The sequence below is a fragment of the Aquarana catesbeiana genome, linkage group LG04 (assembly GCF_042186555.1).
Source record: "Aquarana catesbeiana isolate 2022-GZ linkage group LG04, ASM4218655v1, whole genome shotgun sequence".
NCBI lineage: Eukaryota > Metazoa > Chordata > Amphibia > Anura > Ranidae > Aquarana > Aquarana catesbeiana.
This window is the reverse complement of record NC_133327.1, coordinates 33,088,571-33,115,851: the sequence shown is the minus strand read 5'-3', so window position 1 is coordinate 33,115,851 and position 27,281 is coordinate 33,088,571. Positions and strand designations below refer to the sequence as shown.

At 44.3% G+C, this 27,281-nt stretch overlaps 19 non-coding genes across 19 annotated transcripts; all 19 read right to left on the bottom strand.

Moving 5' to 3' along the window:
- Positions 1-329: 329 nt before the first annotated feature.
- TRNAL-UAA (transfer RNA leucine (anticodon UAA)) lies at positions 330-412 on the bottom strand. The gene has a single exon. It is a non-coding gene; the product is annotated as a tRNA-Leu (tRNA).
- A 1,120-nt stretch (positions 413-1,532) lies between these two features.
- Positions 1,533-1,615, bottom strand: TRNAL-UAA (transfer RNA leucine (anticodon UAA)). Its single transcript has one exon. It is a non-coding gene; the product is annotated as a tRNA-Leu (tRNA).
- An 801-nt stretch (positions 1,616-2,416) lies between these two features.
- On the bottom strand, positions 2,417-2,499 carry TRNAL-UAA (transfer RNA leucine (anticodon UAA)). Its single transcript has one exon. It is a non-coding gene; the product is annotated as a tRNA-Leu (tRNA).
- Positions 2,500-3,300: 801 nt separating this feature from the next.
- On the bottom strand, positions 3,301-3,383 carry TRNAL-UAA (transfer RNA leucine (anticodon UAA)). The gene has a single exon. It is a non-coding gene; the product is annotated as a tRNA-Leu (tRNA).
- An 800-nt stretch (positions 3,384-4,183) lies between these two features.
- Positions 4,184-4,266, bottom strand: TRNAL-UAA (transfer RNA leucine (anticodon UAA)). Its single transcript has one exon. It is a non-coding gene; the product is annotated as a tRNA-Leu (tRNA).
- An 801-nt stretch (positions 4,267-5,067) lies between these two features.
- Positions 5,068-5,150, bottom strand: TRNAL-UAA (transfer RNA leucine (anticodon UAA)). Its single transcript has one exon. It is a non-coding gene; the product is annotated as a tRNA-Leu (tRNA).
- Positions 5,151-5,950: 800 nt separating this feature from the next.
- Positions 5,951-6,033, bottom strand: TRNAL-UAA (transfer RNA leucine (anticodon UAA)). Its single transcript has one exon. It is a non-coding gene; the product is annotated as a tRNA-Leu (tRNA).
- Positions 6,034-16,414: 10,381 nt separating this feature from the next.
- TRNAL-UAA (transfer RNA leucine (anticodon UAA)) lies at positions 16,415-16,497 on the bottom strand. The gene has a single exon. It is a non-coding gene; the product is annotated as a tRNA-Leu (tRNA).
- A 273-nt stretch (positions 16,498-16,770) lies between these two features.
- Positions 16,771-16,853, bottom strand: TRNAL-UAA (transfer RNA leucine (anticodon UAA)). Its single transcript has one exon. It is a non-coding gene; the product is annotated as a tRNA-Leu (tRNA).
- An 801-nt stretch (positions 16,854-17,654) lies between these two features.
- TRNAL-UAA (transfer RNA leucine (anticodon UAA)) lies at positions 17,655-17,737 on the bottom strand. Its single transcript has one exon. It is a non-coding gene; the product is annotated as a tRNA-Leu (tRNA).
- An 802-nt stretch (positions 17,738-18,539) lies between these two features.
- On the bottom strand, positions 18,540-18,622 carry TRNAL-UAA (transfer RNA leucine (anticodon UAA)). The gene has a single exon. It is a non-coding gene; the product is annotated as a tRNA-Leu (tRNA).
- Positions 18,623-18,895: 273 nt separating this feature from the next.
- On the bottom strand, positions 18,896-18,978 carry TRNAL-UAA (transfer RNA leucine (anticodon UAA)). Its single transcript has one exon. It is a non-coding gene; the product is annotated as a tRNA-Leu (tRNA).
- An 800-nt stretch (positions 18,979-19,778) lies between these two features.
- On the bottom strand, positions 19,779-19,861 carry TRNAL-UAA (transfer RNA leucine (anticodon UAA)). Its single transcript has one exon. It is a non-coding gene; the product is annotated as a tRNA-Leu (tRNA).
- Positions 19,862-20,664: 803 nt separating this feature from the next.
- On the bottom strand, positions 20,665-20,747 carry TRNAL-UAA (transfer RNA leucine (anticodon UAA)). Its single transcript has one exon. It is a non-coding gene; the product is annotated as a tRNA-Leu (tRNA).
- Positions 20,748-21,548: 801 nt separating this feature from the next.
- On the bottom strand, positions 21,549-21,631 carry TRNAL-UAA (transfer RNA leucine (anticodon UAA)). The gene has a single exon. It is a non-coding gene; the product is annotated as a tRNA-Leu (tRNA).
- An 801-nt stretch (positions 21,632-22,432) lies between these two features.
- Positions 22,433-22,515, bottom strand: TRNAL-UAA (transfer RNA leucine (anticodon UAA)). The gene has a single exon. It is a non-coding gene; the product is annotated as a tRNA-Leu (tRNA).
- An 801-nt stretch (positions 22,516-23,316) lies between these two features.
- Positions 23,317-23,399, bottom strand: TRNAL-UAA (transfer RNA leucine (anticodon UAA)). Its single transcript has one exon. It is a non-coding gene; the product is annotated as a tRNA-Leu (tRNA).
- A 1,499-nt stretch (positions 23,400-24,898) lies between these two features.
- Positions 24,899-24,981, bottom strand: TRNAL-UAA (transfer RNA leucine (anticodon UAA)). Its single transcript has one exon. It is a non-coding gene; the product is annotated as a tRNA-Leu (tRNA).
- An 802-nt stretch (positions 24,982-25,783) lies between these two features.
- On the bottom strand, positions 25,784-25,866 carry TRNAL-UAA (transfer RNA leucine (anticodon UAA)). Its single transcript has one exon. It is a non-coding gene; the product is annotated as a tRNA-Leu (tRNA).
- Positions 25,867-27,281: the final 1,415 nt, after the last annotated feature.

The window sequence follows — 27,281 nt, the reverse complement described above, 5'->3', positions numbered from 1 at the left end:
TTATTTGCCATACTGAATTTCTGGCATCATTAGGCTCCGGACTTTTGCTATTTTTTAATGCGTACAAAGTGGCCCTTCTTAGCACTGGAAGGACATCTCGGTGATACCAAGTAACAGAGTTTTGCTATAGTTTTTTGACCTTCTAAGATCAAATGTGTACAAATATGGTGATATTACTTTAACCAGATGATGGTGACTTCTTGCTTTGAGCAGGTGTATTATTTGGTAGCCAAGAGCAGCCCAGATTTTAATCTTATGTGATGTTTTTTTCAAACCTTTTTAAACATATTGTAAGAGTTCTTTCAATTGCTGCAACCACTATAAATGTATACCAGGAGTGGGGTTCGAACCCTCGTGGATATACATCCATTGGAACTTAAGTCCAACGCCTTAACCGCTCGGCCATCCTGGTATTTGTGTGATTAAAAGTATCCAAGAACCGAGAAAGGAGTACTGATTTTCACAGTTGATAAAGCCAATTCAGCTGGCCAATTACCTGTCTCAGGTGAGTCTACATTCACAAAATGGATTTGCTCTGAGGAGTGTTTTATTTTTCTTGATGGGATTACAAAGCTCCAAGTTAGACTTTAGGCCTAAATGATGACTTAACCACTCAACTATGCTTCTCACTATGTGGCAAAGGACATCAGAGGAAACAATAATGATTTTCACACTGGAGGGGACTGGTGCAGGTTGACTTTTATCCTTTCCATGATGATTCTACCATTAAGCACAGAGATTTGATCTAAGGAGTGTTTATCTTTCTCGATGGAATTACAAAATTCCAACGTAGACTTTGGGCCCTAATGGCGGTTGCCGTCAGCTATTTACCACTGGCAAGAAAGGATTTGCTCTGAGGAGTGTTTTATTTTTCTTGATGGGATTACAAAGCTCCAAGTTAGACTTTAGGCCTAAATGATGAATTAAACAACTCGACTATGCTTCTCACTATGTGGCAAAGGATATCAGAGGAAACAATAATGATTTTCACACTGGAGGGGACTGGTGCAGGTTGACTTTTATCCTTTCCATGATGATTCTACCATTAAGCACAGAGATTTGATCTAAGGAGTGTTTATCTTTCTCGATGGAATTACAAACTTCCAACGTAGACTTTGGGCCCTAATGACGGTTGCCGTCAGCTATTTACCACTGGCAAGAAAGGAGTGATAAGTAGGGACTGTATTTTCATATCCCCTTTATGTATTTGCCATACTGAATTTCTGGCATCTTTAGGCTCCGGAATTTTGCTATTTTTTAATGTGTACAAAGTGGCCCTTCTTAGCACTGGAAGGACATCTCGGTGATACCAAGTAACAGAGTTTTGCTATAGTTTTTTGACCTTCTAAGATCAAATGTGTACAAATATGGTGATTCTACTTTAAGCAGATGATGGTGACTTCTTGCTTTGAGCAGGTGTATTATTCGGTAGCCAAGAGCAGCCCAGATTTTAATCTTATGTGATGTTTTCTTCAAACCTTTTTAAACATATTGTAAGAGTGCCTTCAATAGCTGCAACCACCATAAATGTGTACCAGGAGTGGGGTTCGAACCCACGTGGATATACATCCATTGGATCTTAAGTCCAACGCCTTAACCGCTCGGCCATCCTGGTATTTGTGTGATTAAAAGTATCCGAGAACCGAGAAAGGAGTACTGATTTTCACAGTTGATAAAGCCAATTCAGCTGGGCCGTTACCTGTCTCAGGTGAGTCTACATTCACAAAATGGATTTGCTCTGAGGAGTGTTTTATTTTTCTTGATGGGATTACAAAGCTCCAAGTTAGACTTTAGGCCTAAATGATGACTTAACCACTCGACTATGCTTCTCACTATGTGGCAAAGGACATCAGAGGAAACAATAATGATTTTCACACTGGAGGGGACTGGTGCAGGTTGTCTTTTATCCTTTCCATGATGATTCTACCATTAAGCACAGAGATTTGATCTAAGGAATGTTTATCTTTCTCGATGGAATTACAAAATTCCAACGTAGACTTTGGGCCCTAATGACGGTTGCCGTCAGCTATTTACCACTGGCAAGAAAGGAGTGATAAGTAGGGACTGTATTTTCATATCCCCTTCATGTATTTGCCATACTGAATTTCTGGCATCATTAGGCTCCGGACTTTTGCTATTTTTTAATGTGTACAAAGTGGCCCTTCTTAGCACTGGAAGGACATCTCGGTGATACCAAGTAACAGAGTTTTGCTATAGTTTTTTGACCTTCTAAGATCAAATGTGTACAAATATGGTGATTCTACTTTAAGCAGATGATGGTGACTTCTTGCTTTGAGCAGGTGTATTATTCGGTAGCCAAGAGCAGCCCAGATTTTAATCTTACGTGATATTTTCTTCAAACCTTTTTAAACATATTGTAAGAGTGCCTTCAATTGCTGCAACCACCATAAATGTGTACCAGGAGTGGGGTTCGAACCCACGTGGATATACATCCATTGGATCTTAAGTCCAACACCTAAACCGCTCAGCCATCCTCGTACTTGTGTGATGAAAAGTATCCGAGAACCGAGAAAGGAGTACTGATTTTCACAGTTGATAAAGCCAATTCAGGCGGGCCGTTACCTGTCTCAGGTGAGTCTACATTCACAAAATAGATTTGCTCTGAGGAGCGTTTTATTTTTCTTGATGGGATTACAAAGCTCCAAGTTAGACTTTAGGCCTAAATGATGACTTAACCATTTGACTATGCTTCTCACTATGCGGCAAAGGACATCAGAGGAAACAATAATGATTTTCACACTGGAGGGGACTGGTGCAGGTTGACTTTTATCCTTTCCATGATGATTCTACCATTAAGCACAGAGATTTGATCTAAGGAGTGTTTATCTTTCTCGATGGAATTACAAAATTCCAACGTAGACTTTGGGCCCTAATGACGGTTGCCGTCAGCTATTTACCACTGGCAAGAAAGGAGTGATAAGTAGGGACTGTATTTTCATATCCCCTTTATGTATTTGCCATACTGAATTTCTGGCATCCTTAGGCTCCGGACTTTTGCTATTTTTTAATGTGTACAAAGTGGCCCTTCTTAGCACTGGAAGGACATCTCGGTGATACCAAGTAACAGAGTTTTGCTATAGTTTTTTGACCTTCTAAGATCAAATGTGTACAAATATGGTGATTCTACTTTAAGCAGATGATGGTGACTTCTTGCTTTGAGCAGGTGTATTATTCGGTAGCCAAGAGCAGCCCAGATTTTAATCTTATGTGATGTTTTCTTCAAACCTTTTTAAACATATTGTAAGAGTGCTTTCAATTGCTGCAACCACTATAAATGTATACCAGGAGTGGGGTTCGAACCCACGTGGATATACATCCATTGGATCTTAAGTCCAACGCCTTAACCGCTCGGCCATCCTGGAATTTGTGTGATTAAAAGTATCCGAGAACCGAGAAAGGAGTACTGATTTTCACAGTTGATAAAGCCAATTCAGCTGGGCCGTTACCTGTTTCAGGTGAGTCTACATTCACAAAATGGATTTGCTCTGAGGAGTGTTTTATTTTTCTTGATGGGATTACAAAACTCCAAGTTAGACTTTAGGCCTAAATGATGACTTAACCACTCGACTATGCTTCTCACTATGTGGCAAAGGACATCAGAGGAAACAATAATGATTTTCACACTGGAGGGGACTGGTGCAGGTTGTCTTTTATCCTTTCCATGATGATTCTACCATTAACACAGAGATTTGATCTAAGGAGTGTTTATCTTTCTCGATGGAATTACAAAATTCCAACGTAGACTTTGGGCCCTAATGACGGTTGCCGTCAGCTATTTACCATTGGCAAGAAAGGAGTGATAAGTAGGGACTGTATTTTCATATCCCCTTCATGTATTTGCCATACTGAATTTCTGGCATCATTAGGCTCCGGACTTTTGCTATTTTTTAATGTGTACAAAGTGGCCCTTCTTAGCACTGGAAGGACATCTCGGTGACACCAAGTAACAGAGTTTTGCTATAGTTTTTTGACCTTCTAAGATCAAATGTGTACAAATATGGTGATTCTACTTTAAGCAGATGATGGTGACTTCTTGCTTTGAGCAGGTGTATTATTCGGTAGCCAAGAGCAGCCCAGATTTTAATCTTATGTGATGTTTTCTTCAAACCTTTTTAAACATATTGTAAGAGTGCTTTCAATTGCTGCAACCACTATAAATGTATACCAGGAGTGGGGTTCGAACCCACGTGGATATACATCCATTGGATCTTAAGTCCAACGCCTTAACCGCTCGGCCATCCTGGTATTTGTGTGATGAAAAGTATCCGAGAACCGAGAAAGGAGTACTGATTTTCACAGTTGATAAAGCCAATTCAGCTGGGCCGTTACCTGTCTCAGGTGAGTCTACATTCACAAAATAGATTTGCTCTGAGGAGCGTTTTATTTTTCTTGATGGGATTACAAAGCTCCAAGTTAGACTTTAGGCCTAAATGATGACTTAACCATTTGACTATGCTTCTCACTATGCGGCAAAGGACATCAGAGGAAACAATAATGATTTTCACACTGGAGGGGACTGGTGCAGGTTGACTTTTATCCTTTCCATGATGATTCTACCATTAAGCACAGAGATTTGATCTAAGGAGTGTTTATCTTTCTCGATGGAATTACAAAATTCCAACGTAGACTTTGGGCCCTAATGACGGTTGCCGTCAGCTATTTACCACTGGCAAGAAAGGAGTGATAAGTAGGGACTGTATTTTCATATCCCCTTTATGTATTTGCCATACTGAATTTCTGGCATCCTTAGGCTCCGGACTTTTGCTATTTTTTAATGTGTACAAAGTGGCCCTTCTTAGCACTGGAAGGACATCTCGGTGATACCAAGTAACAGAGTTTTGCTATAGTTTTTTGACCTTCTAAGATCAAATGTGTACAAATATGGTGATTCTACTTTAAGCAGATGATGGTGACTTCTTGCTTTGAGCAGGTGTATTATTCGGTAGCCAAGAGCAGCCCAGATTTTAATCTTATGTGATGTTTTCTTCAAACCTTTTTAAACATATTGTAAGAGTGCTTTCAATTGCTGCAACCACTATAAATGTATACCAGGAGTGGGGTTCGAACCCACGTGGATATACATCCATTGGATCTTAAGTCCAACGCCTTAACCGCTCGGCCATCCTGGAATTTGTGTGATTAAAAGTATCCGAGAACCGAGAAAGGAGTACTGATTTTCACAGTTGATAAAGCCAATTCAGCTGGGCCGTTACCTGTTTCAGGTGAGTCTACATTCACAAAATGGATTTGCTCTGAGGAGTGTTTTATTTTTCTTGATGGGATTACAAAACTCCAAGTTAGACTTTAGGCCTAAATGATGACTTAACCACTCGACTATGCTTCTCACTATGTGGCAAAGGACATCAGAGGAAACAATAATGATTTTCACACTGGAGGGGACTGGTGCAGGTTGTCTTTTATCCTTTCCATGATGATTCTACCATTAACACAGAGATTTGATCTAAGGAGTGTTTATCTTTCTCGATGGAATTACAAAATTCCAACGTAGACTTTGGGCCCTAATGACGGTTGCCGTCAGCTATTTACCATTGGCAAGAAAGGAGTGATAAGTAGGGACTGTATTTTCATATCCCCTTCATGTATTTGCCATACTGAATTTCTGGCATCATTAGGCTCCGGACTTTTGCTATTTTTTAATGTGTACAAAGTGGCCCTTCTTAGCACTGGAAGGACATCTCGGTGACACCAAGTAACAGAGTTTTGCTATAGTTTTTTGACCTTCTAAGATCAAATGTGTACAAATATGGTGATTCTACTTTAAGCAGATGATGGTGACTTCTTGCTTTGAGCAGGTGTATTATTCGGTAGCCAAGAGCAGCCCAGATTTTAATCTTATGTGATGTTTTCTTCAAACCTTTTTAAACATATTGTAAGAGTGCTTTCAATTGCTGCAACCACTATAAATGTATACCAGGAGTGGGGTTCGAACCCACGTGGATATACATCCATTGGATCTTAAGTCCAACGCCTTAACCGCTCGGCCATCCTGGTATTTGTGTGATGAAAAGTATCCGAGAACCGAGAAAGGAGTACTGATTTTCACAGTTGATAAAGCCAATTCAGCTGGGCCGTTACCTGTCTCAGGTGAGTCTACATTCACAAAAACGGAAAATTGTATACTCACCTTTCCGTAATTTTCCTTTCCTGTCGTATCTTCATGGCAGCATACACTTTGGGTTGTGACTCCGCCCCCACAACCTGATAGGACTACATAGCTATAAGTTGTAGAGATGGCCCCTGCCCAGTATTCTCCGTATATATATATCTCACCTTAGACGGGTGGGAGATTGTATGCTGCCATGAAGATACGACAGGAAAGGAAAATTACGGAAAGGTGAGTATACAATTTTCCGTTTTCCTGTCGCATCATGGCAGCATACACTTTGGGGAGTAACTCGCAAAGACTGGGTGGGAATTCAAACTAAGTTTATTAATCAAATAATAGAGGAATTGGCCTGGATAACGGATCTTCCGAAATCCACCGTGGATAAGCAGGCGGAATCCACCTTGTAATGAGACATGAAGGTGTTCCTGGAGGACCAGGTAGCCGCCCAGGAGGTTGCCACTGCCCTGGTGGAGTGTGCCCTTAAGCCCTCAGGTACTTGATGGTTACTCAGTGAGTAAGATCTCTTGATGGTCTTTACTAGCCATGAAGCAATGGTGCGTGAGGATGCCGCTTGACCTCTCCTGAAACCATGTGGGATAATTAGGAGGTTTTCCGACTTTCTGATGGATTTTGTTGCTGAGAGGTATTCTATAACGGTACCCTTAACATCTAGTGGATGAGGGTCTCCCTGATCCGTGCTGAGTGCTGGAAGATTAATCTCCTGATTAAAATGGAAGGATGAGGACACCTTGGGGATGAATCGATCCGAAGGCCTTAGGACTAGCCTGTCTGGAAGAACAACCAAGTATGGTTCGTTAACCATTAGAGCTTGCATCTCTGACACTCGCTTTGCCGATGTTATGGCTATTAAAAATGAAACCTTCAGCGTCAGATCCCAGAGGGATATGCTCTGCATTGGAAAAAAGGGTTCCTTGGATAATGACTCTAGAACAATTGAGAGATCCCAGACCGGGAATGACGGTTTTCTGGGGGGCCTCAGCTTTAGACAGGCCCTCTGAAACTGAACCACCAGAGGCTCTTGCGCCCATTTAACTCCTGTCAAGGCAGACAGGGCCGATACCTGGACCTTCAGGGTGCTTGACCTAAGGCCTTTCTCTAGGCCTGATTGAAGGAACTCCAAGATGTGAGACACCGACGGGGAGGACGAGTCCCAACCTTGCTGGTGGGAGAAGGAGACAAATTTTTCCCAAACTCTTCTGTACGTGATGTTGGTAGTAGGCTTTCTGGCCTGGAGTAAGGTATCCACCACCTTCTGGGAACAGCCCTGCTCTAGGTACCTAGCCCTTTCAGTCTCCAGGCCATCAAGTGTAGCTTCCCCGGGTTCGGGTGAAGAAGATGTCCCTGGGAGAGTAGGTCTGTCGTCAATGGGAGAGGCAGAGGCTCTGCCGTATTCAGCTGCATGAGGGTAGTAAACCATGGCCTCCTCGGCCAGAAAGGGATCACTGCTATCACCAATGCTGTTGACTTCTTGAGCCTCAGGAGGAATCTCGCTATGAGAGGCGTCGGGGGGAAAATGTACCCCAGGTGAAAGTTCCAGGGGTGTTGGAGGCAGTCCGTCCCCTCTGCCGAAGGAAACGGTGTCCTTGATAGGAATCTCTGACACTTTGTGTTCTCCGGAGTTGCTGCTAGGTCTATCTCTGGAGGACCCCAGGTTCGGGATATGAGAGCATAGGCTTGTGGACTCAGAGACCATTCGTTGTTGGAGTGGAAATTTCTGCTTAGTGAGTCGGCTAAGGTGTTCTGGACTCCCGGGACATAAACCGCCCTTAGGTCCAGTAGATTCAGCTGCGCCCATTCCAGAACAGGACGGACCTCCTGTAACATGGACCTGCTTCTGGTGCCCCCCTGCCTGTTGATGTAGGCAACGGCCACCTTGTTGTCCATCCTTAGGAGGACGTGCTTCCTCCTCAAGTGAGAACTGAAGGCCAGGAGAGCCTGGAACGCTGCTCTCATCTCCAGAACGTTCGACACTGTATCCTGTGCCCTGAAAGGCCAACGACCCTGAGCCGCAAGGTCCTGATAGTGGGCTCCCCATCCCTGTAGACTGGCATCTGAGGTCACGGTTTCTTGATAGGGAGTGACTATCTGCCTGCATCTTCCCAAGTTGTGAGGACGTACCCACCACATCAACGATTGCTTTACCTCCTGAGAGATGAGGATTGGTTGGGACATTGATGTGCCCTTCCACTGACGTAGGAAGGAGATCTGGAGAGGCCTCGAATTCCATTGCGCCCATTGGACCATTGGAATGGTGGAAGCTAGGGAGCCCAGGATACTGAGACAGGTCCTGGCCGGGAGCATTGTAGCGGAGATTGCCCTTTTCACCTTTTGAATTAGAGGAGGGATTTTTTCCCCCGGAAGTTCCACCGTATTCTCCCTTGTGTCCAATTCGGCCCCCAGAAAGACCATTCTCTGTGTGGGATGGATGTTGCTCTTTTTCCAATTTATCAGCCACCCTAGGGACTGTAATGTGGAGACCAGGATTTCCCTGTGAAGGACAAGAGAGTCCTGGCTGTCTGAGAGAAGTAGGATGTCGTCCAGGTAATGGTGGACCCTCAGCCCGTTTTCTCTCAGGTGGGCTATTACAGGTAATAGGACTTTTGTAAACGTCCTGGGTGCGGTAGAGATCCCGAACGGAAGGCTTCGGAATTGGAAGTGCCGATGATTTAGGGTAAACCGGAGGAATTTTTGGAACTCGGAATGGATAGGGATATGCAAATACGCGTCCTGGAGGTCGATTGACAGCATCCAATCTCCCAAGTTTATTGCTTGGAGGATTGATTGAAGGCTTTCCATCTTGAATGTTTCCAATCGTATCGACCGGTTGAGGTTTTTTAGGTCCAAGACTGGACGAAGGTCCCCTGATTTCTTTTTCACTAAGAAAAGTGGGGAGTAGAAACCTTTGCCTCTTTGGGATGGCGGTACCTCCACTATTGTTTGTTTCTGGAGCAACTCTTGGATATACTGGACTAGGGATAGTCTTTTCTCTTGAGAGGGAGGAAGTCTGGTTGAGCAGAATTGGTCTCTTGGAGGACGACCTCTGAATGCCCACCTGTGTCCGAAATGAATGGTGGACACCGTCCATGGGTCTTTTATCATTCCCGCCCAGACCAACTTGAACTTTGTGAGTCTGGCCCCCACTACCGCTGGTTGGGCGGGCGAACCTTCAAAAGGACTTCTGGTCATTGGAGGCAGGGGTCTTGGGTTTCTGGAACTTAAGGAAGGACGTCTGGGGGTTCTTCCAGCTCCTTCTGTATTCCTTCCCGGGTCTATAGGATTTCGCATCCCTATATCTTTCCGGAAGGTTACGTTTAAAGGGAGGTGGCCTTTGTTGCTTCGGCCTTCTGTCCGATGGTATGAGACCCGACTTCCCACCTGTTACTTTAGAGATTGCGGTATCCAGCTTTGCTCCAAAGAGGTTCACCCCATCATATGGAATCCTGCACCAGTTTGACTTTGAGGCGGGGTCAGCCGACCAAGGTTTAAGCCATAGCGCCCTTCTGGCCATTACAGAGGCTAACATGGACCTTGATGTGGATCTGATGGTATCTACGGAAGCCTCCGCCACGAAATCCCCCGCAAGGCTAAGTTCTTGTAAGGCCTTAGTGATCTGTTCTTGATCTGCGCCCTCAGTGACGAGCCTCGCTGTAGCTGAGGACCAGCTGGAGATAGCTTTCCCAACCGCCGCTAATGCCACCGCTGGCCTGCAGGCGCCTCCTGCGAACAGGTAAGCTCTCTTAAGGTCTGTATCCACCTTCCTGTCAAGCACGTCTCTGAACGTTACTGCATCTTCAATGGGGAGCGTCACGTGCCTGGCTAGACGCATCAAAGATGCATCCACTACTGGAGGAGAAAGTAAAGGAGATACTTTGGGTTCTTTGAGAGGGTACAGTTTGGTGAGTCTGTTGGACAGACTGAACTTCTTTTCCGGATTCTGCCACTCCTCCTTAATGAGCTCTTCTAACTCGTCGATGAATGGGAAAGCCTCCGGAACCTTCTTGAGGTTTGGGAAATATTTTCTCTGTTTAGGCTGTGTCTCCTCAAGCTCCTCCCAGTTAATCGCTTCCTTAACCGATCTGATGAACGGTTCTATGAGCGCGAAATCAAAGCCAGCTGAAGCTTCCGGCTCCTCATCATCCGACGGTAGGTCTTGCTCTCTTGATGCACTGGGAATGGTGGGTGAGGTGCTATAGGCCGTAAACTCCACATCAGGAGTTGAGACCTGGGGAGTAGAGACTCCAGTGGGTTCTATGGAATCCGGCTCTTTCTCCCTGGTGGCTTCATCTATGCACTTGCGGCAGGCTAGTTTGTCTGGGAGGGCCGTGGCCCCACATACCCAGCAAGCGTTCCCGGCTGGACGGGAAGGGTGCGTAGAGGATTGGTGTCCTCGTGCAGGGGATCTTCTGCGGTGGGAACGGCTATGCCTTGAGTGGGATCGACTCCATCTGCGACTCCCCTTGCGGCCTGAGCGGCTTCTTCCGCGTGAGCGGCTGCGTCTATGGCCGGAGCGGCTTCTCCTGTGCGAAGATTCTCTTCGTCCTGATTTAGATGATCTTGCGGACCTGACAGGGCTGACCAATTAGGTAGCATTAGTACGGTCCTGCTCTCTTTTTCAATCTTCTCTACTTACCGCTGGAATCCCCCCCCCTTACCTATTAGGCTGGTGGTGATCTGCTGGGGCAGCGGCCTCCATAGGAGAGGAAGGTGAATACCTGAGAAAGGTATAGGAAGGTAAGAGCATGCAGCCAGGTCCCAAAAAACAGTGCATAAGTATTAGACACTTACCCAGAGGGAGAGGGTAGCTTTAGGAATGCAGAAATTCAAAACAGCAGCAGTCAGAAGTCTTCCAGGGAGCAAGGAGAGTTCAGAAATGAAAAACAGGGCTTTTAAATCTGCCGCCATGGCCGCCGAGGTCACGACCCGCTCGCACATGCGCAGTAGCGGCGCGATGCGCCCGGCGCCATCTTGGAAACTGGCAAAATCGAAAGGACGCCCTGACGGCGCGCACTGCGCATGCGCGGAAGTGCCGAGACGCTCGGGAAGCCTGTAGGGAGGCACAGAGGGACCACAGAACCCAGCATAGAGGGAAAAAGACAAAAAGTGAGAGTAAGAGGCATGGCGACCGCTGCACAACAACTTGCGCCCATTTAACTCCTGTCAAGGCAGACAGGGCCGATACCTGGACCTTCAGGGTGCTTGACCTAAGGCCTTTCTCTAGGCCTGATTGAAGGAACTCCAAGATGTGAGACACCGACGGGGAGGACGAGTCCCAACCTTGCTGGTGGGAGAAGGAGACAAATTTTTCCCAAACTCTTCTGTACGTGATGTTGGTAGTAGGCTTTCTGGCCTGGAGTAAGGTATCCACCACCTTCTGGGAACAGCCCTGCTCTAGGTACCTAGCCCTTTCAGTCTCCAGGCCATCAAGTGTAGCTTCCCCGGGTTCGGGTGAAGAAGATGTCCCTGGGAGAGTAGGTCTGTCGTCAATGGGAGAGGCAGAGGCTCTGCCGTATTCAGCTGCATGAGGGTAGTAAACCATGGCCTCCTCGGCCAGAAAGGGATCACTGCTATCACCAATGCTGTTGACTTCTTGAGCCTCAGGAGGAATCTCGCTATGAGAGGCGTCGGGGGGAAAATGTACCCCAGGTGAAAGTTCCAGGGGTGTTGGAGGCAGTCCGTCCCCTCTGCCGAAGGAAACGGTGTCCTTGATAGGAATCTCTGACACTTTGTGTTCTCCGGAGTTGCTGCTAGGTCTATCTCTGGAGGACCCCAGGTTCGGGATATGAGAGCATAGGCTTGTGGACTCAGAGACCATTCGTTGTTGGAGTGGAAATTTCTGCTTAGTGAGTCGGCTAAGGTGTTCTGGACTCCCGGGACATAAACCGCCCTTAGGTCCAGTAGATTCAGCTGCGCCCATTCCAGAACAGGACGGACCTCCTGTAACATGGACCTGCTTCTGGTGCCCCCCTGCCTGTTGATGTAGGCAACGGCCACCTTGTTGTCCATCCTTAGGAGGACGTGCTTCCTCCTCAAGTGAGAACTGAAGGCCAGGAGAGCCTGGAATGCTGCTCTCATCTCCAGAACGTTCGACACTGTATCCTGTGCCCTGAAAGGCCAACGACCCTGAGCCGCAAGGTCCTGATAGTGGGCTCCCCATCCCTGTAGACTGGCATCTGAGGTCACGGTTTCTTGATAGGGAGTGACTATCTGCCTGCATCTTCCCAAGTTATGAGGACGTACCCACCACATCAACGATTGCTTTACCTCCTGAGAGATGAGGATTGGTTGGGACATTGATGTGCCCTTCCACTGACGTAGGAAGGAGATCTGGAGAGGCCTCGAATTCCATTGCGCCCATTGGACCATTGGAATGGTGGAAGCTAGGGAGCCCAGGATACTGAGACAGGTCCTGGCCGGGAGCATTGTAGCGGAGATTGCCCTTTTCACCTTTTGAATTAGAGGAGGGATTTTTTCCCCCGGAAGTTCCACCGTATTCTCCCTTGTGTCCAATTCGGCCCCCAGAAAGACCATTCTCTGTGTGGGATGGATGTTGCTCTTTTTCCAATTTATCAGCCACCCTAGGGACTGTAATGTGGAGACCAGGATTTCCCTGTGAAGGACAAGAGAGTCCTGGCTGTCTGAGAGAAGTAGGATGTCGTCCAGGTAATGGTGGACCCTCAGCCCGTTTTCTCTCAGGTGGGCTATTACAGGTAATAGGACTTTTGTAAACGTCCTGGGTGCGGTAGAGATCCCGAACGGAAGGCTTCGGAATTGGAAGTGCCGATGATTTAGGGTAAACCGGAGGAATTTTTGGAACTCGGAATGGATAGGGATATGCAAATACGCGTCCTGGAGGTCGATTGACAGCATCCAATCTCCCAAGTTTATTGCTTGGAGGATTGATTGAAGGCTTTCCATCTTGAATGTTTCCAATCGTATCAACCGGTTGAGGTTTTTTAGGTCCAAGACTGGACGAAGGTCCCCTGATTTCTTTTTCACTAAGAAAAGTGGGGAGTAGAAACCTTTGCCTCTTTGGGATGGCGGTACCTCCACTATTGCTTGTTTCTGGAGCAACTCTTGGATATACTGGACTAGGGATAGTCTTTTCTCTTGAGAGGGAGGAAGTCTGGTTGAGCAGAATTGGTCTCTTGGAGGACGACCTCTGAATGCCCACCTGTGTCCGAAATGAATGGTGGACACCGTCCATGGGTCTTTTATCATTCCCGCCCAGACCAACTTGAACTTTGTGAGTCTGGCCCCCACTACCGCTGGTTGGGCGGGCGAACCTTCAAAAGGACTTCTGGTCATTGGAGGCAGGGGTCTTGGGTTTCTGGAACTTAAGGAAGGACGTCTGGGGGTTCTTCCAGCTCCTTCTGTATTCCTTCCCGGGTCTATAGGATTTCGCATCCCTATATCTTTCCGGAAGGTTACGTTTAAAGGGAGGTGGCCTTTGTTGCTTCGGCCTTCTGTCCGATGGTATGAGACCCGACTTCCCGCCTGTTACTTTAGAGATTGCGGTATCCAGCTTTGCTCCAAAGAGGTTCACCCCATCATATGGAATCCTGCACCAGTTTGACTTTGAGGCGGGGTCAGCCGACCAAGGTTTAAGCCATAGCGCCCTTCTGGCCATTACAGAGGCTAACATGGACCTTGATGTGGATCTGATGGTATCTACGGAAGCCTCCGCCACGAAATCCCCCGCAAGGCTAAGTTCTTGTAAGGCCTTAGTGATCTGTTCTTGATCTGCGCCCTCAGTGACGAGCCTCGCTGTAGCTGAGGACCAGCTGGAGATAGCTTTCCCAACCGCCGCTAATGCCACCGCTGGCCTGCAGGCGCCTCCTGCGAACAGGTAAGCTCTCTTAAGGTCTGTATCCACCTTCCTGTCAAGCACGTCTCTGAACGTTACTGCATCTTCAATGGGGAGCGTCACGTGCCTGGCTAGACGCATCAAAGATGCATCCACTACTGGAGGAGAAAGTAAAGGAGATACTTTGGGTTCTTTGAGAGGGTACAGTTTGGTGAGTCTGTTGGACAGACTGAACTTCTTTTCCGGATTCTGCCACTCCTCCTTAATGAGCTCTTCTAACTCGTCGATGAATGGGAAAGCCTCCGGAACCTTCTTGAGGTTTGGGAAATATTTTCTCTGTTTAGGCTGTGTCTCCTCAAGCTCCTCCCAGTTAATCGCTTCCTTAACCGATCTGATGAACGGTTCTATGAGCGCGAAATCAAAGCCAGCTGAAGCTTCCGGCTCCTCATCATCCGACGGTAGGTCTTGCTCTCTTGATGCACTGGGAATGGTGGGTGAGGTGCTATAGGCCGTAAACTCCACATCAGGAGTTGAGACCTGGGGAGTAGAGACTCCAGTGGGTTCTATGGAATCCGGCTCTTTCTCCCTGGTGGCTTCATCTATGCACTTGCGGCAGGCTAGTTTGTCTGGGAGGGCCGTGGCCCCACATACCCAGCAAGCGTTCCCGGCTGGACGGGAAGGGTGCGTAGAGGATTGGTGTCCTCGTGCAGGGGATCTTCTGCGGTGGGAACGGCTATGCCTTGAGTGGGATCGACTCCGTCTGCGACTCCCCTTGCGGCCTGAGCGGCTTCTTCCGCGTGAGCGGCTGCGTCTATGGCCGGAGCGGCTTCTCCTGTGCGAAGATTCTCTTCGTCCTGATTTAGATGATCTTGCGGACCTGACAGGGCTGACCAATTAGGTAGCATTAGTACGGTCCTGCTCTCTTTTTCAATCTTCTCTACTTACCGCTGGAATCCCCCCCCCTTACCTATTAGGCTGGTGGTGATCTGCTGGGGCAGCGGCCTCCATAGGAGAGGAAGGTGAATACCTGAGAAAGGTATAGGAAGGTAAGAGCATGCAGCCAGGTCCCAAAAAACAGTGCATAAGTATTAGACACTTACCCAGAGGGAGAGGGTAGCTTTAGGAATGCAGAAATTCAAAACAGCAGCAGTCAGAAGTCTTCCAGGGAGCAAGGAGAGTTCAGAAATGAAAAACAGGGCTTTTAAATCTGCCGCCATGGCCGCCGAGGTCACGACCCGCTCGCACATGCGCAGTAGCGGCGCGATGCGCCCGGCGCCATCTTGGAAACTGGCAAAATCGAAAGGACGCCCTGACGGCGCGCACTGCGCATGCGCGGAAGTGCCGAGACGCTCGGGAAGCCTGTAGGGAGGCACAGAGGGACCACAGAACCCAGCATAGAGGGAAAAAGACAAAAAGTGAGAGTAAGAGGCATGGCGACCGCTGCACAACAACTAAGCCTGTTTAAGGCTTATATCAGACCGCAACATACCCCCGAGATCACCAGAGCGGGGCTCCTTCCATCTAGCTCGTTTAGAGGCTGTACAGGTAAGGACTTCCACCCAGGAGAGGCTAGAACCTGGCTGGGGCGAATTCGGTAAGGGGGTGCTTCTGATATGTTCAGTCCTTCAGGTGAGGAAAAATAAGAGAATACTGGGCAGGGGCCATCTCTACAACTTATAGCTATGTAGTCCTATCAGGTTGTGGGGGCGGAGTCACAACCCAAAGTGTATGCTGCCATGATGCGACAGGAAATGGATTTGCTCTGAGGAGTGTTTTATTTTTCTTGATGGGATTACAAAGCTCCAAGTTAGACTTTAGGCCTAAATGATGAATTAAACAACTCGACTATGCTTCTCACTATGTGGCAAAGGATATCAGAGGAAACAATAATGATTTTCACACTGGAGGGGACTGGTGCAGGTTGACTTTTATCCTTTCCATGATGATTCTACCATTAAGCACAGAGATTTGATCTAAGGAGTGTTTATCTTTCTCGATGGAATTACAAAGTTCCAACGTAGACTTTGGGCCCTAATGACGGTTGCCGTCAGCTATTTACCACTGGCAAGAAAGGAGTGATAAGTAGGGACTGTATTTTCATATCCCCTTTATGTATTTGCCATACTGAATTTCTGGCATCTTTAGGCTCCGGAATTTTGCTATTTTTTAATGTGTACAAAGTGGCCCTTCTTAGCACTGGAAGGACATCTCGGTGATACCAAGTAACAGAGTTTTGCTATAGTTTTTTGACCTTCTAAGATCAAATGTGTACAAATATGGTGATTCTACTTTAAGCAGATGATGGTGACTTCTTGCTTTGAGCAGGTGTATTATTCGGTAGCCAAGAGCAGCCCAGATTTTAATCTTATGTGATGTTTTCTTCAAACCTTTTTAAACATATTGTAAGAGTGCCTTCAATAGCTGCAACCACCATAAATGTGTACCAGGAGTGGGGTTTGAACCCACGTGGATATACATCCATTGGATCTTAAGTCCAACGCCTTAACCGCTCGGCCATCCTGGTATTTGTGTGATTAAAAGTATCCGAGAACCGAGAAAGGAGTACTGATTTTCACAGTTGACCTTCTAAGATCAAACAGTTTTGACCTTCTAAGATCAAATGTGTACAAATATGGTGATTCTACTTTAAGCAGATGATGGTGACTTCTTGCTTTGAGCAGGTGTATTATTCGGTAGCCAAGAGCAGCCCAGATTTTAATCTTATGTGATGTTTTCTTCAAACCTTTTTAAACATATTGTAAGAGTGCCTTCAATAGCTGCAACCACCATAAATGTGTACCAGGAGTGGGGTTCGAACCCATGTGGATATACATCCATTGGATCTTAAGTCCAACGCCTTAACCGCTCGGCCATCCCGGTATTTGTGTGATTAAAAGTATCCGAGAACCGAGAAAGGAGTACTGATTTTCACAGTTGATAAAGCCAATTCAGCTGGGCCGTTACCTGTCTCAGGTGAGTCTACATTCACAAAATGGATTTGCTCTGAGGAGTGTTTTATTTTTCTTGATGGGATTACAAAGCTCCAAGTTAGACTTTAGGCCTAAATGATGACTTAACCACTCGACTATGCTTCTCACTATGTGGCAAAGGACATCAGAGGAAACAATAATGATTTTCACACTGGAGGGGACTGGTGCAGGTTGACTTTTATCCTTTCCATGATGATTCTACCATTAAGCACAGAGATTTGATCTAAGGAGTGTTTATCTTTCTCGATGGAATTACAAAATTCCAACGTAGACTTTGGGCCCTAATGACGGTTGCCGTCAGCTATTTACCATTGGCAAGAAAGGAGTGATAAGTAGGGACTGTATTTTCATATCCCCTTCATGTATTTGCCATACTGAATTTCTGGCATCCTTAGGCTCCGGACTTTTGCTATTTTTTAATGTGTACAAAGTGGCCCTTCTTAGCACTGGAAGGACATCTCGGTGACACCAAGTAACAGAGTTTTGCTATAGTTTTTTGACCTTCTAAGATCAAATGTGTACAAATATGGTGATTCTACTTTAAGCAGATGATGGTGACTTCTTGCTTTGAGCAGGTGTATTATTCGGTAGCCAAGAGCAGCCCAGATTTTAATCTTATGTGATGTTTTCTTCAAACCTTTTTAAACATATTGTAAGAGTGCTTTCAATTGCTGCAACCACTATAAATGTATACCAGGAGTGGGGTTCGAACCCACTTGGATATACATCCATTGGATCTTAAGTCCAACACCTAAACCGCTCAGCCATCCTCGTACTTGTGCGATGAAAAGTATCCGAGAACCGAGAAAGGAGTACTGATTTTCACAGTTGATAAAGCCAATTCAGCTGGGCCGTTACCTGTCTCAGGTGAGTCTACATTCACAAAATGGATTTGCTCTGAGGAGTGTTTTATTTTTCTTGATGGGATTACAAAGCTCCAAGTTAGACTTTAGGCCTAAATGATGAATTAAACAACTCGACTATGCTTCTCACTATGTGGCAAAGGATATCAGAGGAAACAATAATGATTTTCACACTGGAGGGGACTGGTGCAGGTTGACTTTTATCCTTTCCATGATGATTCTACCATTAAGCACAGAGATTTGATCTAAGGAGTGTTTATCTTTCTCGATGGAATTACAAAGTTCCAACGTAGACTTTGGGCCCTAATGACGGTTGCCGTCAGCTATTTACCACTGGCAAGAAAGGAGTGATAAGTAGGGACTGTATTTTCATATCCCCTTTATGTATTTGCCATACTGAATTTCTGGCATCTTTAGGCTCCGGAATTTTGCTATTTTTTAATGTGTACAAAGTGGCCCTTCTTAGCACTGGAAGGACATCTCGGTGATACCAAGTAACAGAGTTTTGCTATAGTTTTTTGACCTTCTAAGATCAAATGTGTACAAATATGGTGATTCTACTTTAAGCAGATGATGGTGACTTCTTGCTTTGAGCAGGTGTATTATTCGGTAGCCAAGAGCAGCCCAGATTTTAATCTTATGTGATGTTTTCTTCAAACCTTTTTAAACATATTGTAAGAGTGCCTTCAATAGCTGCAACCACCATAAATGTGTACCAGGAGTGGGGTTCAAACCCACGTGGATATACATCCATTGGATCTTAAGTCCAACGCCTTAACCGCTCGGCCATCCTGGTATTTGTGTGATTAAAAGTATCCGAGAACCGAGAAAGGAGTACTGATTTTCACAGTTGACCTTCTAAGATCAAACAGTTTTGACCTTCTAAGATCAAATGTGTACAAATATGGTGATTCTACTTTAAGCAGATGATGGTGACTTCTTGCTTTGAGCAGGTGTATTATTCGGTAGCCAAGAGCAGCCCAGATTTTAATCTTATGTGATGTTTTCTTCAAACCTTTTTAAACATATTGTAAGAGTGCCTTCAATAGCTGCAACCACCATAAATGTGTACCAGGAGTGGGGTTCGAACCCATGTGGATATACATCCATTGGATCTTAAGTCCAACGCCTTAACCGCTCGGCCATCCTGGTATTTGTGTGATTAAAAGTATCCGAGAACCGAGAAAGGAGTACTGATTTTCACAGTTGATAAAGCCAATTCAGCTGGGCCGTTACCTGTCTCAGGTGAGTCTACATTCACAAAATGGATTTGCTCTGAGGAGTGTTTTATTTTTCTTGATGGGATTACAAAGCTCCAAGTTAGACTTTAGGCCTAAATGATGACTTAACCACTCGACTATGCTTCTCACTATGTGGCAAAGGACATCAGAGGAAACAATAATGATTTTCACACTGGAGGGGACTGGTGCAGGTTGACTTTTATCCTTTCCATGATGATTCTACCATTAAGCACAGAGATTTGATCTAAGGAGTGTTTATCTTTCTCGATGGAATTACAAAATTCCAACGTAGACTTTGGGCCCTAATGACGGTTGCCGTCAGCTATTTACCACTGGCAAGAAAGGAGTGATAAGTAGGGACTGTATTTTCATATCCCCTTTATGTATTTGCCATACTGAATTTCTGGCATCCTTAGGCTCCGGACTTTTGCTATTTTTTATGTGTACAAAGTGGCCCTTCTTAGCACTGGAAGGACATCTCGGTGATACCAAGTAACAGAGTTTTGCTATAGTTTTTTGACCTTCTAAGATCAAATGTGTACAAATATGGTGATTCTACTTTAAGCAGATGATGGTGACTTCTTGCTTTGAGCAGGTGTATTATTCGGTAGCCAAGAGCAGCCCAGATTTTAATCTTATGTGATGTTTTCTTCAAACCTTTTTAAACATATTGTAAGAGTGCTTTCAATTGCTGCAACCACTATAAATGTATACCAGGAGTGGGGTTCGAACCCACGTGGACATACATCCATTGGATCTTAAGTCCAACGCCTTAACCGCTCGGCCATCCTGGTATTTGTGTGATTAAAAGTATCCGAGAACCGAGAAAGGAGTACTGATTTTCACAGTTGTGATTAAGCCAATTCAGCTGGGCCGTTACCTGTCTCAGGTGAGTCTACATTCACAAAATGGATTTGCTCTGAGGAGTGTTTTATTTTTCTTGATGGGATTACAAAGCTCCAAGTTAGACTTTAGGCCTAAATGATGACTTAACCACTCGACTATGCTTCTCACTATGCGGCAAATAACATCAGAGGAAACAATAATGATTTTCACACTGGAGGGGACTGGTGCAGGTTGACTTTTATCCTTTCCATGATGATTCTACCATTAAGCACAGAGATTTGATCTAAGGAGTGTTTATCTTTCTCGATGGAATTACAAAATTCCAACGTAGACTTTGGGCCCTAATGACGGTTGCCGTCAGCTATTTACCACTGGCAAGAAAGGAGTGATAAGTAGGGACTGTATTTTCATATCCCCTTTATGTATTTGCCATACTGAATTTCTGGCATCCTTAGGCTCCGGACTTTTGCTATTTTTTAATGTGTACAAAGTGGCCCTTCTTAGCACTGGAAGGACATCTCGGTGATACCAAGTAACAGAGTTTTGCTATAGTTTTTTGACCTTCTAAGATCAAATGTGTACAAATATGGTGATTCTACTTTAAGCAGATGATGGTGACTTCTTGCTTTGAGCAGGTGTATTATTCGGTAGCCAAGAGCAGCCCAGATTTTAATCTTATGTGATGTTTTCTTCAAACCTTTTTAAACATATTGTAAGAGTGCCTTCAATAGCTGCAACCACCATAAAGGTGTACCAGGAGTGGGGTTCGAACCCACGTGGATATACATCCATTGGATCTTAAGTCCAACGCCTTAACCGCTCGGCCATCCTGGTATTTGTGTGATTAAAAGTTTCCGAGAACCGAGAAAGGAGTACTGATTTTCACAGTTGATAAAGCCAATTCAGCTGGGCCGTTACCTGTCTCAGGTGAGTCTACATTCACAAAATGGATTTGCTCTGAGGAGTGTTTTATTTTTCTTGATGGGATTACAAAGCTCCAAGTTAGATTTTAGGCCTAAATGATGACTTAACCACTCGACTATGCTTCTCACTATGCAGCAAATAACATCAGAGGAAACAATAATGATTTTCACACTGGAGGGGACTGGTGAAGGTTGACTTTTATCCTTTCCATGATGATTCTACCATTAAGCACAGAGATTTGATCTAAGGAGTGTTTATCTTTCTCGATGGAATTACAAAATTCCAACGTCGACTTTGGGCCCTAATGACGGTTGCCGTCAGCTATTTACCACTGGCAAGAAAGGAGTGATAAGTAGGGACTGTATTTTCATATCCCCTTTATTTATTTGCCATACTGAATTTCTGGCATCATTAGGCTCCGGACTTTTGCTATTTTTTAATGCGTACAAAGTGGCCCTTCTTAGCACTGGAAGGACATCTCGGTGATACCAAGTAACAGAGTTTTGCTATAGTTTTTTGACCTTCTAAGATCAAATGTGTACAAATATGGTGATATTACTTTAACCAGATGATGGTGACTTCTTGCTTTGAGCAGGTGTATTATTTGGTAGCCAAGAGCAGCCCAGATTTTAATCTTATGTGATGTTTTTTTCAAACCTTTTTAAACATATTGTAAGAGTTCTTTCAATTGCTGCAACCACTATAAATGTATACCAGGAGTGGGGTTCGAACCCTCGTGGATATACATCCATTGGAACTTAAGTCCAACGCCTTAACCGCTCGGCCATCCTGGTATTTGTGTGATTAAAAGTTTCCGAGAACCGAGAAAGGAGTACTGATTTTCACAGTTGATAAAGCCAATTCAGCTGGGCCGTTACCTGTCTCAGGTGAGTCTACATTCACAAAATGGATTTGCTCTGAGGAGTGTTTTATTTTTCTTGATGGGATTACAAAGCTCCAAGTTAGATTTTAGGCCTAAATGATGACTTAACCACTCGACTATGCTTCTCACTATGCAGCAAATAACATCAGAGGAAACAATAATGATTTTCACACTGGAGGGGACTGGTGAAGGTTGACTTTTATCCTTTCCATGATGATTCTACCATTAAGCACAGAGATTTGATCTAAGGAGTGTTTATCTTTCTCGATGGAATTACAAAATTCCAACGTCGACTTTGGGCCCTAATGACGGTTGCCGTCAGCTATTTACCACTGGCAAGAAAGGAGTGATAAGTAGGGACTGTATTTTCATATCCCCTTTATTTATTTGCCATACTGAATTTCTGGCATCATTAGGCTCCGGACTTTTGCTATTTTTTAATGCGTACAAAGTGGCCCTTCTTAGCACTGGAAGGACATCTCGGTGATACCAAGTAACAGAGTTTTGCTATAGTTTTTTGACCTTCTAAGATCAAATGTGTACAAATATGGTGATATTACTTTAACCAGATGATGGTGACTTCTTGCTTTGAGCAGGTGTATTATTTGGTAGCCAAGAGCAGCCCAGATTTTAATCTTATGTGATGTTTTTTTCAAACCTTTTTAAACATATTGTAAGAGTTCTTTCAATTGCTGCAACCACTATAAATGTATACCAGGAGTGGGGTTCGAACCCTCGTGGATATACATCCATTGGAACTTAAGTCCAACGCCTTAACCGCTCGGCCATCCTGGTATTTGTGTGATTAAAAGTATCCGAGAACCGAGAAAGGAGTACTGATTTTCACAGTTGATAAAGCCAATTCAGCTGGCCAATTACCTGTCTCAGGTGAGTCTACATTCACAAAATGGATTTGCTCTGAGGAGTGTTTTATTTTTCTTGATGGGATTACAAAGCTCCAAGTTAGACTTTAGGCCTAAATGATGACTTAACCACTCAACTATGCTTCTCACTATGTGGCAAAGGACATCAGAGGAAACAATAATGATTTTCACACTGGAGGGGACTGGTGCAGGTTGTCTTTTATCCTTTCCATGATGATTCTACCATTAAGCACAGAGATTTGATCTAAGGAGTGTTTATCTTTCTCGATGGAATTACAAAATTCCAACGTAGACTTTGGGCCCTAATGGCGGTTGCCGTCAGCTATTTACCACTGGCAAGAAAGGAGTGATAAGTAGGGACTGTATTTTCATATCCCCTTCATGTATTTGCCATACTGAATTTCTGGCATCATTAGGCTCCGGACTTTTGCTATTTTTTAATGTGTACAAAGTGGCCCTTCTTAGCACTGGAAGGACATCTCGGTGATACCAAGTAACAGAGTTTTGCTATAGTTTTTTGACCTTCTAAGATCAAATGTGTACAAATATGGTGATTCTACTTTAAGCAGATGATGGTGACTTCTTGCTTTGAGCAGGTGTATTATTCGGTAGCCAAGAGCAGCCCAGATTTTAATCTTACGTGATATTTTCTTCAAACCTTTTTAAACATATTGTAAGAGTGCCTTCAATTGCTGCAACCACCATAAATGTGTACCAGGAGTGGGGTTCGAACCCACGTGGATATACATCCATTGGATCTTAAGTCCAACACCTAAACCGCTCAGCCATCCTCGTACTTGTGTGATGAAAAGTATCCGAGAACCGAGAAAGGAGTACTGATTTTCACAGTTGATAAAGCCAATTCAGGCGGGCCGTTACCTGTCTCAGGTGAGTCTACATTCACAAAATAGATTTGCTCTGAGGAGCGTTTTATTTTTCTTGATGGGATTACAAAGCTCCAAGTTAGACTTTAGGCCTAAATGATGACTTAACCATTTGACTATGCTTCTCACTATGCGGCAAAGGACATCAGAGGAAACAATAATGATTTTCACACTGGAGGGGACTGGTGCAGGTTGACTTTTATCCTTTCCATGATGATTCTACCATTAAGCACAGAGATTTGATCTAAGGAGTGTTTATCTTTCTCGATGGAATTACAAAATTCCAACGTAGACTTTGGGCCCTAATGACGGTTGCCGTCAGCTATTTACCACTGGCAAGAAAGGAGTGATAAGTAGGGACTGTATTTTCATATCCCCTTTATGTATTTGCCATACTGAATTTCTGGCATCCTTAGGCTCCGGACTTTTGCTATTTTTTAATGTGTACAAAGTGGCCCTTCTTAGCACTGGAAGGACATCTCGGTGATACCAAGTAACAGAGTTTTGCTATAGTTTTTTGACCTTCTAAGATCAAATGTGTACAAATATGGTGATTCTACTTCAAGCAGATGATGGTGACTTCTTGCTTTGAGCAGGTGTATTATTCGGTAGCCAAGAGCAGCCCAGATTTTAATCTTATGTGATTGCTATACAATTTTCACAGTTGATAAAGCCAATTCAGGCGGGCCGTTACCTGTCTCAGGTGAGTCTACATTCACAAAATAGATTTGCTCTGAGGAGCGTTTTATTTTTCTTGATGGGATTACAAAGCTCCAAGTTAGACTTTAGGCCTAAATGATGACTTAACCACTCGACTATGCTTCTCACTATGTGGCAAAGGACATCAGAGGAAACAATAATGATTTTCACACTGGAGGGGACTGGTGCAGGTTGTCTTTTATCCTTTCCATGATGATTCTACCATTAACACAGAGATTTGATCTAAGGAGTGTTTATCTTTCTCGATGGAATTACAAAATTCCAACGTAGACTTTGGGCCCTAATGACGGTTGCCGTCAGCTATTTACCATTGGCAAGAAAGGAGTGATAAATAGGGACTGTATTTTCATATCCCCTTCATGTATTTGCCATACTGAATTTCTGGCATCATTAGGCTCCGGACTTTTGCTATTTTTTAATGTGTACAAAGTGGCCCTTCTTAGCACTGGAAGGACATCTCGGTGACACCAAGTAACAGAGTTTTGCTATAGTTTTTTGACCTTCTAAGATCAAATGTGTACAAATATGGTGATTCTACTTTAAGCAGATGATGGTGACTTCTTGCTTTGAGCAGGTGTATTATTCGGTAGCCAAGAGCAGCCCAGATTTTAATCTTATGTGATGTTTTCTTCAAACCTTTTTAAACATATTGTAAGAGTGCTTTCAATTGCTGCAACCACTATAAATGTATACCAGGAGTGGGGTTCGAACCCACGTGGATATACATCCATTGGATCTTAAGTCCAACGCCTTAACCGCTCGGCCATCCTGGTATTTGTGTGATGAAAAGAATCCGAGAACCGAGAAAGGAGTACTGATTTTCACAGTTGATAAAGCCAATTCAGCTGGGCCGTTACCTGTCTCAGGTGAGTCTACATTCACAAAATGGATTTGCTCTGAGGAGTGTTTTATTTTTCTTGATGGGATTACAAAGCTCCAAGTTAGACTTTAGGCCTAAATGATGAATTAAACAACTCGACTATGCTTCTCACTATGTGGCAAAGGATATCAGAGGAAACAATAATGATTTTCACACTGGAGGGGACTGGTGCAGGTTGACTTTTATCCTTTCCATGATGATTCTACCATTAAGCACAGAGATTTGATCTAAGGAGTGTTTATCTTTCTCGATGGAATTACAAAGTTCCAACGTAGACTTTGGGCCCTAATGACGGTTGCCGTCAGCTATTTACCACTGGCAAGAAAGGAGTGATAAGTAGGGACTGTATTTTCATATCCCCTTTATGTATTTGCCATACTGAATTTCTGGCATCTTTAGGCTCCGGAATTTTGCTATTTTTTAATGTGTACAAAGTGGCCCTTCTTAGCACTGGAAGGACATCTCGGTGATACCAAGTAACAGAGTTTTGCTATAGTTTTTTGACCTTCTAAGATCAAATGTGTACAAATATGGTGATTCTACTTTAAGCAGATGATGGTGACTTCTTGCTTTGAGCAGGTGTATTATTCGGTAGCCAAGAGCAGCCCAGATTTTAATCTTATGTGATGTTTTCTTCAAACCTTTTTAAACATATTGTAAGAGTGCCTTCAATAGCTGCAACCACCATAAATGTGTACCAGGAGTGGGGTTCGAACCCACGTGGATATACATCCATTGGATCTTAAGTCCAACGCCTTAACCGCTCGGCCATCCTGGTATTTGTGTGATTAAAAGTATCCGAGAACCGAGAAAGGGGTACTGATTTTCACAGGTGATAAAGCCAATTCAGCTGGGCCGTTACCTGTCTCAGGTGAGTCTACATTCACAAAATGGATTTGCTCTGAGGAGTGTTTTATTTTTCTTGATGGGATTACAAAGCTCCAAGTTAGACTTTAGGCCTAAATGATGACTTAACCACTCGACTATGCTTCTCACTATGTGGCAAAAGGACATCAGAGGAAACAATAATGATTTTCACACTGGAGGGGACTGGTGCAGGTTGTCTTTTATCCTTTCCATGATGATTCTACCATTAAGCACAGAGATTTGATCTAAGGAGTGTTTATCTTTCTCGATGGAATTACAAAATTCCAACGTAGACTTTGGGCCCTAATGACGGTTGCCGTCAGCTATTTACCACTGGCAAGAAAGGAGTGATAAGTAGGGACTGTATTTTCATATCCCCTTCATGTATTTGCCATACTGAATTTCTGGCATCATTAGGCTCCGGACTTTTGCTATTTTTTAATGTGTACAAAGTGGCCCTTCTTAGCACTGGAAGGACATCTCGGTGATACCAAGTAACAGAGTTTTGCTATAGTTTTTTGACCTTCTAAGATCAAATGTGTACAAATATGGTGATTCTACTTTAAGCAGATGATGGTGACTTCTTGCTTTGAGCAGGTGTATTATTCGGTAGCCAAGAGCAGCCCAGATTTTAATCTTACGTGATATTTTCTTCAAACCTTTTTAAACATATTGTAAGAGTGCCTTCAATTGCTGCAACCACCATAAATGTGTACCAGGAGTGGGGTTCGAACCCACGTGGATATACATCCATTGGATCTTAAGTCCAACACCTAAACGGCTCAGCCATCCTCGTACTTGTGTGATGAAAAGTATCCGAGAACCGAGAAAGGAGTACTGATTTTCACAGTTGATAAAGCCAATTCAGGCGGGCCGTTACCTGTCTCAGGTGAGTCTACATTCACAAAATAGATTTGCTCTGAGGAGCGTTTTATTTTTCTTGATGGGATTACAAAGCTCCAAGTTAGACTTTAGGCCTAAATGATGACTTAACCATTTGACTATGCTTCTCACTATGCGGCAAAGGACATCAGAGGAAACAATAATGATTTTCACACTGGAGGGGACTGGTGCAGGTTGACTTTTATCCTTTCCATGATGATTCTACCATTAAGCACAGAGATTTGATTTAAGGAGTGTTTATCTTTCTCGATGGAATTACAAAATTCCAACGTAGACTTTGGGCCCTAATGACGGTTGCCGTCAGCTATTTACCACTGGCAAGAAAGGAGTGATAAGTAGGGACTGTATTTTCATATCCCCTTTATGTATTTGCCATACTGAATTTCTGGCATCCTTAGGCTCCGGACTTTTGCTATTTTTTAT